The sequence below is a fragment of the Odocoileus virginianus genome, chromosome 7 (genome assembly GCF_023699985.2).
Source record: "Odocoileus virginianus isolate 20LAN1187 ecotype Illinois chromosome 7, Ovbor_1.2, whole genome shotgun sequence".
NCBI lineage: Eukaryota > Metazoa > Chordata > Mammalia > Artiodactyla > Cervidae > Odocoileus > Odocoileus virginianus.
The window spans coordinates 3,596,695-3,610,366 of NC_069680.1; the positions used below are offsets into that span (position 1 = coordinate 3,596,695).

The 13,672-nt window shown below is 40.6% G+C and overlaps 1 protein-coding gene across 2 annotated transcripts in view; it reads left to right on the forward strand.

Moving 5' to 3' along the window:
- Positions 1–13,672, forward strand: part of CNNM1 (cyclin and CBS domain divalent metal cation transport mediator 1) — a 65,177-nt gene that overhangs the window by 2,490 nt on the left and 49,015 nt on the right. The window lies entirely within an intron of this gene.

Consider the following 13,672-nt stretch of genomic DNA (forward strand, 5'->3'; position numbering starts at 1 on the left):
AAATTTATGTCTCCAGAGCTTTTTTCTGGGTCCTAGTTTTGCCCTTTGAATCACATAGAGCAAGCCCCAGGCATCTTAGCTATTCTTCCCCCATATTGATCTTTCCATCAGCTGTGCCTTGGACACAGACCAAGTACCCAGGTTGGAGATTAAAAGTTAACTAACGCAGTGACATCCTTGGACTTCCAGAAACTGTGGTCTCATGAAGAAAAGTAGATCTAGACCTGAGGAAATATTCTGGTAAAGGAAACCACTAAAAAACTTGCATATCCAAATGAATGGAGTTTCCTTCAGAGCGGTCACATCCCCTGCCCTTGTTGTCATGCCTGTAACATGTTTACTACATGTCTGGGGTTTGCCTTTGGAAACTGTCTTCTGAGGTTGAGAATGATTCACTGAAGAAAAATCAGCCTGGAAACTTTAGAGCTGATCCTCTTGACATTAAAGTTTGACTGGTCCCCCTAGTTAACCAGAGTTGACCCAGAAGGACCCTGGGTTGTTTTTGAAAGTCAAATCTACCTTCACGAGTCACCATTGAGAGCTTTCAGAAGACCATCTCACAGACCCTTAAAGCAATTGAAGAAATGATTTGAAAACAGTGACACAGTTAGAATAAGTGTAGAACCTCCCAGAATTTCAAAAGAGGCATTCATCTATACATATGAGTTGGCATGTTTATTGAAAAAAAAAAACAAAGCAAAAAAATAATCCCTTGACTTTAGAATCTGCTTGCAAATGTAGCTCCCTGTGGCTAGCAGAAATCTCACTTGACTGCATGTTTCTGATATATTTTTGTTTGTCAAAAATTCAGTCTCATTACCTATTTTATCAGCACAGGTACTCTTTGTATATGAAGAATTTGCATTCAGAGAGAAATCTGTGGTCTTCCTCCTGCCACGATATTTTTAAACAAGTAAAATTGTATTGAATATCAAAACATAACCTGAGAAGGAGGAAAAAGTCAAAAAAGCTACTTTCAATCTCAGATTTGAAGAGAGAACAATCCTACATTTTGTGTTGGTATCATGAGAAGGGAAAGGAAATGTACATATATTGCAGCTGTTTTAACCCAATCTGGGCTACTATCTCACCCTCTTCGGTCTCCCCCCAATCCCTCCATGACTGAATCCCACTGCACTTGGAGGTTCATCCATCCAGTCTCAGTATTTTTCTGACATTTTATGTACCCTCCAGAATGGAGTCTTGGTTCTGGGCATAAAAGTTATGAGAATTTGTGTTAGTTTACTAGGGTTGCCATAACAAAATACCATAGACTGAGTGGCTTAAACAACAGAAATTTATTATCTCATAGTTCTGGAGGCTGAAAGTCCAAGATTAAGGTGTCTTCAGGCTTGATTTCTTCTGGAGCCACTGTCTTTGGCTTGCAGATGGTGGCCTTCTTGCTGTGCCCTTACATAGTGGCTGCTTGGTGTGTGTGCTCTGGAGTCTCTGTGTGTGTGTGAGTCTCTTCTTATAAGGACACCAGTCAGACTGGATTAAGGCTCACCCTTGTTGTTGTTGTTTGGTCGCTAAGTCGTGTCCAATTCTTTTGCAGCCCCATCGACTGGAGTCCACCAGGCTCCTGCATAGGATTTTCCAGACAAGAATACTGGAGTGGGTTGCTATTTCTTGCTCCAGGGGAATCTTCCCAGCCCAGGAATTGAACTCTCGGCTCTTGCATTGGCAAGTAGATTCTTTACCACTGAGCCGCCTGGGAAGCCCTAAGGCCCACCCTATCAGCCCTTTTAATTTAACCACCTCTTACATGTGATTGGGCTTCCCTGGTGACTCAGATGGTAAAGAATCCACCTGCCAGTGCAGGAGACGTGGGTTCAATCCCAGGGTCAGGAAGATCCCCTGAAGAAGGGAATGGCAGCTCACTCTCTAGGCAAGGTATTCTTGCCTAGAGAATTCCATGGACAGAGGAGCCTGGTGGATTCATGGGCTCTCAAAGAATCAGACGTGACTGAGCAACTTTCATTTTCTACATGTGATAGCCAAGATAGTGTTCATTGTCCTGCACTGCTAGACAAGATTTGTTTTTATTGAGGTATAGTTGATATACAATATTATATAAGTTTCAGGCATATAACATAGTGATTCACAATTCTTACAGATTACATTCCACTTATAGTAATTGTAAAATATTGGCTGTAGTCCTTGTTTTGCACTATATATCCTTGTAGCTTATTTATTTTATGCATAATAGTTTGTACCTGTTAGTCCCCTACCCCTATGGGGCCCCCTCTCTCTTTTTTCTCCCCACTGGTAACCCCAGTTTATTCTCCATATCTATAAATCTTGTTTCTTTTTGTTATATTCACTAGTTTGTTTTATTTTTTAGATTCCACATGTAAGTGATATCATACAGCATTTGCCTTTCTCTGCCAGACAACATTTTTAATGAAATTCCTGGGAACTCATTTATTCATTAATTATTTACTGGGCATCTATATAGAGCTAGGGAACAGGGGAGACAATAAGATTGCCCTAAGAAAGATAACAGTCTCCAAGGGAGGACAGTGTTAGAATAAAGGCAGTCTCCTGAAGCAGAAATTGTGCCTTTCTAACCACTGTATCTCTGGCACCTTGCACTGTTCCTCGCACATAGTAGGCTGCTTGAAAAAGTCAGTATTGCTCAGATATGAGTCTTGTTGCAGAATTTCTAAATCTGGTCTTAAAAAGGCCTGGTAGTGTTCTATCAGCAAGTGCTTAGTTTGCAATTAGGTAGATCTCCAAAGAGAAGCAGGTAGTTACACCAAGGAAGATATTTCCACGCCCCCTTAGAACCTCCCTCCTTCCTCAAAGTGTGGTCCATGAACCAGAAGCATGGGCCTCACTTGGGACCTTTATAGAAATGCAGATTTTCATGCTTTACTGCAAATCCACTGAATAAAAATCTGCATTTTAGCAAGTCCCCAAGAGACTCACGTGTACATTAAATTTTGAGAAGCATTGCCTTATGAGATTCTTATTAACAATGATTGGTAGCCTCCAACTAATAAAAATAAATGAAAAAAAAAACAATGATTGGTAGATTAACTTAGAATAGAATAAATATAAGGTATAATTATTAAGGTAGGTGTTCTCTGGCTCCAAGCCATATAATACAGTGGTCATTTTTTTATAAGAGTTCTGTTTCCATCATAGGTTAGGAGAGGAAAACTGAATTGAACTGTCTTTCTTTACTTTTAAAAATAACATTTTAGTCAAGTCATAACAGCCCTTCCATTTACCTCACTCCCTTGTACTTCAGGTAATTTAACCGCCTAAATAAACCCCGTAGGAGGTAGGAGAGGAAAATGGTCATTTTAATAGGAACAACAGTTACCAATTAATTGAGCGACAGCTCTACTAGGCACCACGCCAAGCTCTTTATATACTCAGAACAACCCTCCTGGGTAAGAATTATTAACTCCATTTTACAGATGAAGAAACTAGAGCTCAGACTGATTACATGACTTGCTCAACTTTCCAGAGCTAATAATTGCCTGAATCATGATTTGAACCAGATTGAAGGCCCCGAAAGCCTATTTTTTCCCCACCACACGTCTTATTATACTTCCCATCCCCAAACTCCTGCCATCCCAAGAGTTCAAAGCTGGTCTTTCACTTCAGACTTGCTGCCCATGATTCACCTCTTGTTTCTGCAGATTGGAAATGTAGCTTTTTATAATTACATTAATTGCTAATATGCATTTTACAAAAAATTTCTACCTCTTTTATCCGTAAAACAACTCTGCAGGTGTAGGTGAGGACCATAAGAATTGGAAGAGTTACTTGCTCTGCCTAAGATCATCACTCACCTGGTTGGTATATTCCAAGACCCAGATTCAAGTCTGGGTCTTGTGACTCCAAAGCTCATATCCGTTTAAGATTTTCTCTATACATTTCTTAGGAGTTCCAAGTCTTTAGAAGTGGGGGAAAGGAAAGCAAGCATGCTAGCTTTACAAAATGGAACAATATTTCTCCCCACTAGACCGTTAATTCCTTGAGGGCGGAGAATGAATCTTACTTACTTTATGTGCTCAGAACAAACACAGTGGCCCTCATGACTACTACTTCTTGTTGTTGTTTAGTCACTAAGTCATATCTGATTCTGTGTGACCCCATGGACTATAGCCAGCCAGGCTCCTCTGTCGATGGAATTCTCCAGGCAAGAATAGTGGAGTGGATTGCCATATCCTTCTTCATGGGATCTTCCCAACCCAGAGATCGAACCCACATCTCCTGCGCTGGCAGGCAAATTCTTTACTGCTGAGCCACCAGGAAAGCCCTGGCCATATGACAAGACATTATTCAAATATCATTGAATAAATATTTATTAAATAAATTATCTTAAATGGCTGATTTCAGTTTTATTTCTCACTCAATTATTTTTGAGTGAGGTGAACTTTAAGTACAGAATAATTAGTGTTGTTCCATTGACCATGACCAATCTTTCCTCTTCCCGGGTTCTCTACCCCAGTTAGCAGCACCACTGCGCCCACAGGCTACCAGGCTAGAAATTCTCTCCTTCCCCTCACCCTCATCTTATTAATCACTGTCTGCCACAGTGATTTCAGGCTGCCACAACAGATGTCAAATTGAATGGCTTAAACAACAGAAATTTATTTTCTCACTTTTCTGGAGGTGAGAAGTTCAAGATCGAGGTTCCAACTGATTTGGTCTCTGATAAGAGCTGTCTTCCTGGCTTGCCGACAGCTACTTTCTCACTGTGTCCTCACGTGGCCTTTCCTTAGTGCACACACACAGGGAGACAGAGAAACAGCTCTGGTCTCTCTTCTTCTCATGAAATTACCAATTCTTTTGGATTAGGACCCCACCCTTCTGATCTTATTGAACCTTAGAGGCCCACTGAGGGTTGGGGCATCAACATGTCAATTTGGAGAGGGGAAAGGACACAAGCATTCAGTCCATAATAATCTCCAAAGTCAGCCCCATATTTGAACAAAGTCTGCAAAATTTTGCTAATATTGCATATTTCTTTTATTGAATACCTATGCATACCTTAGTCCACTATTTATTCTGCTTAGGTTATTCTTTAATTTTATTCAATAAATAATATTGTGTAGGCACAGTGGAGATTACTACCAATAGGACCCCTGTCTGAATGGAGCTTTCATACTAATACAGGAGACAGAAATTAAACAAATGAGATAGGAATTAATAGCATAAGCTTTGGTACCAGACCGCTCTAGGTTGCATCCTGGCCTTGGGCAATTTATTTAACTCTTTGCTTCATTAGGGTAATAATAGGATTATTTTTTACTTTATTTTTTTATTGAAGGGTAGTTGCTTTACAGAATTTTGTTTTCTGTCAAACCTCAACATGAATCAGCCATAGGTATACCTATATCCCCTCCCTTTTGAACCTCCCTCCCATCTCCCTCCCCGTCCCATCCCTCTAGGTTGATACAGAGCCTCTGAGTCAGGATTATTTGATATATTAAGATAATATTAAGACAATATTGCAGCTGCAGCAAGACAATATTGCATAATACAGCTTATTTATTAACTGTCATATAATAAGTGCTAAATAAATGTTAGCTCTGATTACTAAATATAAACACAAATCTATTACATACTCATTTGTGCAAATGCCTCCTGAGAAGTTCTACATCCTCCAAATTTTTTTTTTAACCTTCAAATCCATCCTCTCTGGAGCCAATAAATAATCCCTGGTGTCATCATCCTCTGCTTCAAACACTTCTGCAGTCCTCCCCACTGCCTGCAGGATGAAGTCTAAACTGTGTCCTTAGGACCTGCTCCCAGCCCTCCCCTGCAGACTCATCACTCCCACAGCTTTATGCTCCAGCAAGGCCAAACTTCATGGCCACACTGTGCTATTTCTTGCCTTTGTCCCTTTACTCATGCTGTCCTCTTTGACAGAAACATACATCACCCAACTAATCCCTACTCCAGGCAAATATACTGGAGTGGGTTGCCATTTCCTACTCCAGGAGATCTTCCTGACCCAGTGATCAAACCCTGGTCTCCTGCATTGCAGGCAGATTCTTTACCATGTAGGCCACCAGGGAAGCCCAATTCCTACTCTAGCCCCTCCTTTAGCACACAGCACAAGGGCCACCTCCCCTGCGAAACTTCTCCTGTCAACCTCAGATTTGGCCAACTTAATTAATTCTTCAGTATCTCCATTATTGAATTAATGGGGTATTATAGTATCTGTTGAAAAGTGTCACCCATCCATATAAAGAGCATCTGGAGGACAGAGGCTGTCATATCTACCTTTGTAGCTGTAGCACCTAACAATGGATATGACACAGTAAGTTTTCAATAAGTCTTTATTGAATGACTGAATGAATGACTGGAAGGAGTTAAGCTTGAATATAACGGAAGGGATCTGCAGAGCTCTAGTAAATGAATCATTCATTACCTTCCGTCCAATCACTTTGGACCATGCCGAAGGACAAAGTCAAAGTCTAAATGTTGGGGGAACGTGTTATGTATTCGTTTCTTTGAGCTTCCCTGGTTGCTCAGTGGTAAAAGAATCTACCTGCAATGCAGGAGCCAGGTTCGATCCCTGGGTTGGGAAGATCCCGTTGAAAGGTTGTTGCTGAACCATAAGACGCTGGGATTCTTGGCCTCCAGAGGAGACGAATTCAATCCGGGGCCAGAGACAAGGCTGGATCGCTCAGAGCTTTTGTGTAATAAAGTTTTAATGAAGTATAAAGGAGATAGAGAAAGCTTCTGACACAGTCATCAGAAGGGGGCAGAAAGAGTACCCCCCTGCTAGTCTTCAGCTGCATGTTATATAGTCACTAGCAGTCTGTTAATGAAAGAATGTCTTAAATGGAATGTCTTAAAACTCAGAATGGCACCAGGCCCCTCATCCATAAATTGCATTTTGTGATAATCTTGGCACCAGATAATTCATCCCAGGCCATAAAACAATTGACTTGAATCTTGTAGAAGGGCAGATTACCAAACAAATAGTTTCGTTTACATAGATTAGGGGAACAATATCTGAGTATAACATACTGGTCTGTCAAGTAGTTTCTGAGCCTTTTGGCAGAATTTAGAGAGTCTGGGGTAAATGCATAGCACATTAACATACTTAAGACAAACATTTCCATAAGAAAAATGTGTTGGTTAACTCAAGGTTTTGAGAATAGTTAGCTTCAGGTGAAACCAGGTGTCATGGCAACGCAGTATTTTAAGAGAAAACTCCTTTTAAATTTGTATAGAGAAGGAAAAAAAAAAATATCATGTTTGGTTCCTCCTGCAGTTTAAGAGAGATAAAAATGTCTGACACTTGCAGCCTATTTCTTCTGTTTGGAGACCCCTGGCCTTCCTGCCTGTTACCCTCTCACGGTGATGGAGGGTGTGGCAACCCACTCCAGTATTCTTGCCTGGAGAAATCCCTGGACCAGAGGAGCCTGGCAGGCTACAGTCCATAGGGTTGCACAGTCAGACACGACTGAAGCAACTAAGCAGCAGCAGCATTATGTTTCTTTACTTCTTTAGGTAACAATTATTTAGCCCTTTTCAAACACTGTGCTAAGAGTTGGGTATATGAGACAATACCTCCTCTCAAGGAGCCTTCAGCCTAGTGAGAAAATAGCTTTCGCCTTTGAAAAGCTAGAAGGCAGCCTGGACTGGTCTTTCCCCCCAACTTCCTACAATATTACATTTCACAAGTCATAGCTTAGCATGTAAGTTATGTGGATAAGACAGACCTGTACATAAATCATTAAAGCAAATGTGAAAGTGAAAGTCACTCAGTCATGTTCAACGCTTTGCAACCCCATAGACTATACAGTCAACGGAATTCTCCAAGCCAGAATTCTGAAGTGAGTAGCCATTCTCTTCTCCAGGGGATCTTCCCAACCCAGGGGTTGAACCCAGGTCTCCCACATTGCAGGTAGCTTCTTTACCAGCTGAGCCACCAGAGAAAGCAAAAATGAAATAATAGAAAGACTAATATGCAATGAGACTATGGAGAAGAGAGTGATTATGATAGGGTTGTTTTGCGTTTACAAAATTTTTACTAAAGTTTTAAGTTTCTATACTTATTCACTCTAGAAAATTGAAAACTGTAGAACAAAGTATGAAAATCATCAGAAGATAATCATTCTACTGTCCTGAAATAATAACTTTTAATATTTTGTCATGTTAAAAATATGTTGCATATAATAACAACATTAATCAAATTCTTAAACAGGAGAAAAAGAAAAACCCTCTGGTCTTACCTTCTTCCAGAGATCAAATATCCCATTCTAATCCAAAGAGTTGTTTTTTGATGAAGTGGTATTATTTTCACAGTTACTCTCCTTGAGTTGAGTTCTATAATTTGGGAACACTAAATTCATAAAACACAGCCTTAGAAATTTATTGAACTTAATTTCTAAAGTTTACTCTTCTATTTATTGGATTGTTTTTAGGAGATAACTAGTCTTGTATAGATAACACAGGGAAGGAAAAAAGCTTTGTCCCAAAGCTGAAGGCCTCTGGGTACTATAGCTCCAGTATCTAACTTGGTTAAACAATATAGCTCTGTCTTCCTAAACAAAAGACAGCAAAATCCATGTAATGTTGGGGTACTCATGATCTGTAGGCAAGCATAGCTATCTAAAATTATGTAAATGGCCTATTGCTATTTTCAAACTCGGCCTTTGTTCGTTGATTGATTCATTCATTCATTCAATTAATATGTATTGAATTCCTGCTTTGGGTCAGGCACCTGGGTGGGACTTGGGAATATAGTCGTGAACAAGAAAGACATTGAGCAGCAATTATGGGGCTGAAAGAGGTCCACTTCAATTTTTGGTCTACTGCATATGATTTGTTCCCTAAAGAACATCCAACCAGCCAGTAAGTGCTTCTGGCACAGACACACAGTGTAATATTTTCACTGGGGAATAATCTGAAAAGTCAGTGTTTTGCTTCATCACTCCAAATTCTATTGTGAGCTATTTTAGCAGAAAGAATAGTCATCCCACTGTTTAATTCTATAAAAAGCTGCCAAAACATGAATGTTCCTTTCTTTGTCTTCTATAAGAGAAAATAAAAAGTTATTTCACTCAAAGTTATATTTCACCAATATAATTAGAGGTAAAATGCTTTAAAATGTGTTAAACATTTGCTAAATAATAATTAGTAAAACTTAGAATAAGATGTTTACCTTCTAAACAATAATTAGAATAACAGTAAACAAAGCATAATCCATCATATCCAGGGAGGAAGAACAAAAGAAAACAAGGAAAAGTGAAAACAATTAATTCTACAAGGTGCTAAAATTGCTGATTTATATTTCTTTCTTTGCAACTTTTCATTATGATTATTTTAATATTGCTATGCAGTAGTCTTCTTTTTTTCTTAGCCTAGCAGTAGATATACCAGCTAACAAGAGAATCTGAACTGAAAGGAGCACTGAAAGACCTGAGAGAGAGTCTAATTCACACTTTTTTTTTTTTTTAGATTTACTTATCCTTTCTAGGACATAACAGCCTTTGTTATCAGTCTCTGTTTATATCTAATCTAAACCCCACAGACTGCAATCAAATTCTGTTTCCTCTTTTTATCATGTTTTGTGGGTCGTCTTTTACTTGGAGGACATAGTAGCTTACCTCGATTCTATTTTTTAACAACCAGATACACTTGGTCATGTTTTTGGCTCCCTTAAAGCATTTGGTGTCTGAGGGCAGGGGGTCTGTAGATTTTTCTATTGTTGTTCGTCCACTAAGTCATGTCCAACTCTTTGCAACGCCATGAGCTGCAGCATACCAGGCCGCCCTGTCCTTCACTATCTTCTGGAGTTCATTCAAACTCATGTCCATTGAGTCGGTGATGTTATCACACCATCTCAACCTCTGTTGTCCCCTTATCCTTTTGGCTTCAATCTTTCCTAGCATCAGGGTCTTTTCCAAAGAATCGGTTCTTCACATCATGTGGGCAAGGACTGGAGTTTCAGCTTCAGCATCAGTCCTTTCAATGAATTTTCAGGACTGATTTCCTTTAAGATTGACTGGTTTGATCTCCTTGCAGTCCAAGGTACTCTCAAGAGTCTTCTCCAGCACCACAATTCAAAAGCATCAGTTCCTCTGTGCTCAGCCTTCTTTATGGTCCGACATTCACATCCATTCGTGACTACTGGAAAAACCAAAGCTTTGACTATGCAGACCTTTGTTGGCAAAGTGATATCTCTGCTTTTTAATACAACTGTCTAGGTCTGTCTCAGTTGGTAAAGAATCTGTCTGCAATGCAGGAGACCTGGGTTCAATCCCTGGGTTGGGAATATCCCCTGGAGAAGGGAAAGGCTACCCGCTCCAGTATTCTGGCCTGGAGAATTCCATGGACTGTATAGTCCATGGGGTCACAAAGAGTTGGACACTACTGAGCTTTTACTTTTTTTTCACTATTTTTTTCACTTTCACTTTTTCAGGTCTGTCACAGCTTTCCTTCCAAGGAGCAAGCATCTTTTAATTTCATGGCTGCAGTCACTGTCCTCAGTGATTGTGAAGCCCAAGAAAAATAAAATCTGTCACTGTTTCCACTTTTTCCCCTTCTATTTGCCATGAAGTGATGGGACCAGATGCCATGATCTTAGTTTTTTAGTGGTGAATAGATTTTTCTAGTACTCTCATAAACTGGTTTACCTCTAGGCCCATATTTAGAGATTCCTGGACCTTTAATAACAATTTCAATCCTCTATTTCCTGCTGTCTATTCCTTTCCAAACTAGATTCTTCTCAATTCTTCCTTCCATTCTTCCCTTCCTCCCTTCCTTCCTTTCCATATGACATTATTCTCTATGAGGCCTCCAGTCTTCCTGGTGCTTGTAGTCAAGTAAGGAGATACACATTAATAATAAATAATTACAAAGGAAGACAAGTGATTTGAAGGAAAAGTATAGGGAGCTCTGAGAGCATATAACAGGGGGTCCTGACCTGGTCTTACAGGTTAGGATAAACTACCCCCTGCCCAAGTGATATTTGTGCTGAATCCTAAAGGGTGGAGAGGAGTTCACCAGAGCTTTCCAGGAGAAGGGAACAGACATGCAAAGGCTCTGAGGAAAGAGGGCCAAGTGGGTGTCCTGCAGGGTTCCTGGGCCATTTGACACCCAGTGGGGAAAGCGCCATCTCTGCCGACCCGTCTTCTTTCTATCGACGTTATCAGAATGCTGGGCTACCAGGGCTCTGGGAGATGGATATGAATATAAATATCCAAGAACATGAGAAGAGGAAGGGCCCTGATGGAAGTGATACAGAGCAGCCTGGGGTACAGACAAGGGCATCCAGACAACATCTATGGGTAATGGGGTGGCTGAGGGGGATTGGCTGCTAGAGAGAACCGATTCCCTGGAAAGATCTGGAAAAACTTCTCTGAGGAAGTGAATGAAGAGGGACTCTGATATGCAGTTATGAAGGGAAAGAACATTCTAGCTGAGGCAGGAGCTTGAGCGAGAAAAGGAAAGGGAGCCGAGAGGACCTTCAAAAGCTGTTAAAGCCGTGATTATATTGTTGCTTTTCTTCCAGCAAAATGGGAAACTAGGCAGATTGAGACGTTTGTCAAACGTAATTCATGTTCTCTCCAAGTGCCAAAACTGTATAGTTTAACCATTTTTGGTGGTGATATTTCTAAAATGTTTTATGCCCATTCCTGCCTGCCTTAATAAAGGATCCTAAATATAACAACCTTTTCTTGATGACGCATGATCATGGTCATGAGTGTAGTTATTTTATGCTGCATTATAAATCAGTTCTCTGCTCTTTCATTTTTCTCTATCTTCTGCTGTCAGCTGCTAGTTCTTTTTGAGTCAGCCTCAAGCAAATCCCTGTCCCCACCTCGCTCATCACAAAATCATTCTATTTAACTGAGAAGCCAAGTAAATACACAGGTTGGGAATCATATGCCTGATGTACAATAGGCTTCAATAAATATTTGTTGAATAAATGATTAATTAGGCTTGGGCTGGGAGTCTCAGGTATGGGGTTGGTGTTCAGACCTGGAATAGTTCCTCCTGGGACCAGACTCAAGACCGAGCGAAGTCACCTCCAGATAACGGGTGGTTACGCTGCTATTTTTGTAGTGTTGCTTAGCAAGCCAGACTGCCAACCAGCTTAGAGTCTAGTGACTAACAACTATTTTCTTCATGCCCTGGTGATGCTGGTTACCATGGTGTTCTGGGTGATATGGCTGGCTTTTTTTATAATTTGCCTTTTAGTGGCTTGAGAAATTTTTTGTGATAAATGCATTAATTATTTCTGATGAAGTAGGGCAGGATTACTACAAAGTATAGACTTTTTTTAAAAAACTAGAAAAAAGAACTGTTTTGCTTTTCCAGATTAAGATGGTTGCTGCAGGACTGGTAGGATATTTTTTATGTTGCTTTTCCTGATTTGATAAAAAGGGATTTGATTTGACTGTATAAATTTTTTTAAAGTCTAGCTTGTGTCAAGGTAATATTTCTCATCTTATTCTTTAATGTTAAAATACAAAACTTAGGAGTTCAAGCTCCTTTGCAAACTTAAGAGGCTATAATTATTGGCACTGTTAAAATTTTGGTATATCATATATCATCACACCAGTGAAGGACATGGCAACCCACTCCAGTATTCTTGCCTGGAGAATCCCCATGGACAGAGGAGCCTGACGAGCTACAGTTCGTGGGGTTGCAAAGAGTCTGACATGACTGAGTAATTAAGCAAAGCACATCTCATCACAAAGAAGCACCCTGTTAAGCCAAACTGGTTTTGTGGCCCAGGACTGTTTAGTATAGCATTTTAGAGCATGAAAAATGACCTTGGAGATCACCTGATCCCATCCTTTAATTTTTTTATAATTTTTATTTGTTTATTTATTTTGGCTGTGCTGACTTTGTTGCCGTGCTTCTCATTTCGGTGGCTTCTCTTGTTGGGGAACACTGGCTGTAGGCATGTGTGCTTCAGTAGTTGTGGCTCACAGGCTCTAGAATGAGGGCTCAGCAGTTGTGGCGTAAGGGCTTAGTTGTTGCAAGGCATGTGGAATCTTCCCAGACCAGGGCTTGAGCCCGTGTCCCCTGCATTGGCAGGAGGATCTTATCAACTTCTGCTGCTGCTAAATCACTTGAGTCGTGTCCAACTCTGTGCGACCCCATAGATGGCAGCCCACCAGGCTCCCCCATCCCTGGGATTCTCCAGGCAAGAATACTGGAGTGGGTTGCCATTTCCTTCTCCAATGCATGAAAGGGAAAAGTGAAAGTGAAGTTGCTCAGTCGTGTCCGACTCTTTGCGACCCCATGGACTGCAGCCTACCAGGCTCCTCCACCCATGGGATTTTCCAGGCAAGAGTACTGGAGTGGGTTGCCATTGCCTTCTCCACTTATCAACTATACCACCAAGTAAATCCCCCCATCCTTTAATTTTAAGGCAGAGAAAGCTGAGGCCCAGAAAAGACAAATTATAAAAATAGCAATGATAATCCGTTATAGTTGCAAAGCATTTACATTTGCAAAGATCTTTCCAAACAGTAATTCATTTTGTGCTCACCATGCATGTGAAGTCAGTAGAATTTATCCCCATTTTGTTGAAGAGGCACATGGGATCTGGAGACACAAGTGTCCTGTTCAGTGTTAGTGACTGAGGCAGAACCAGAAGCCACATCTGTGATTTGCTGTCTCAGACCATGGAACCACAGCCAGACATAATCACAGGAACCTGGACCCCGCTCTT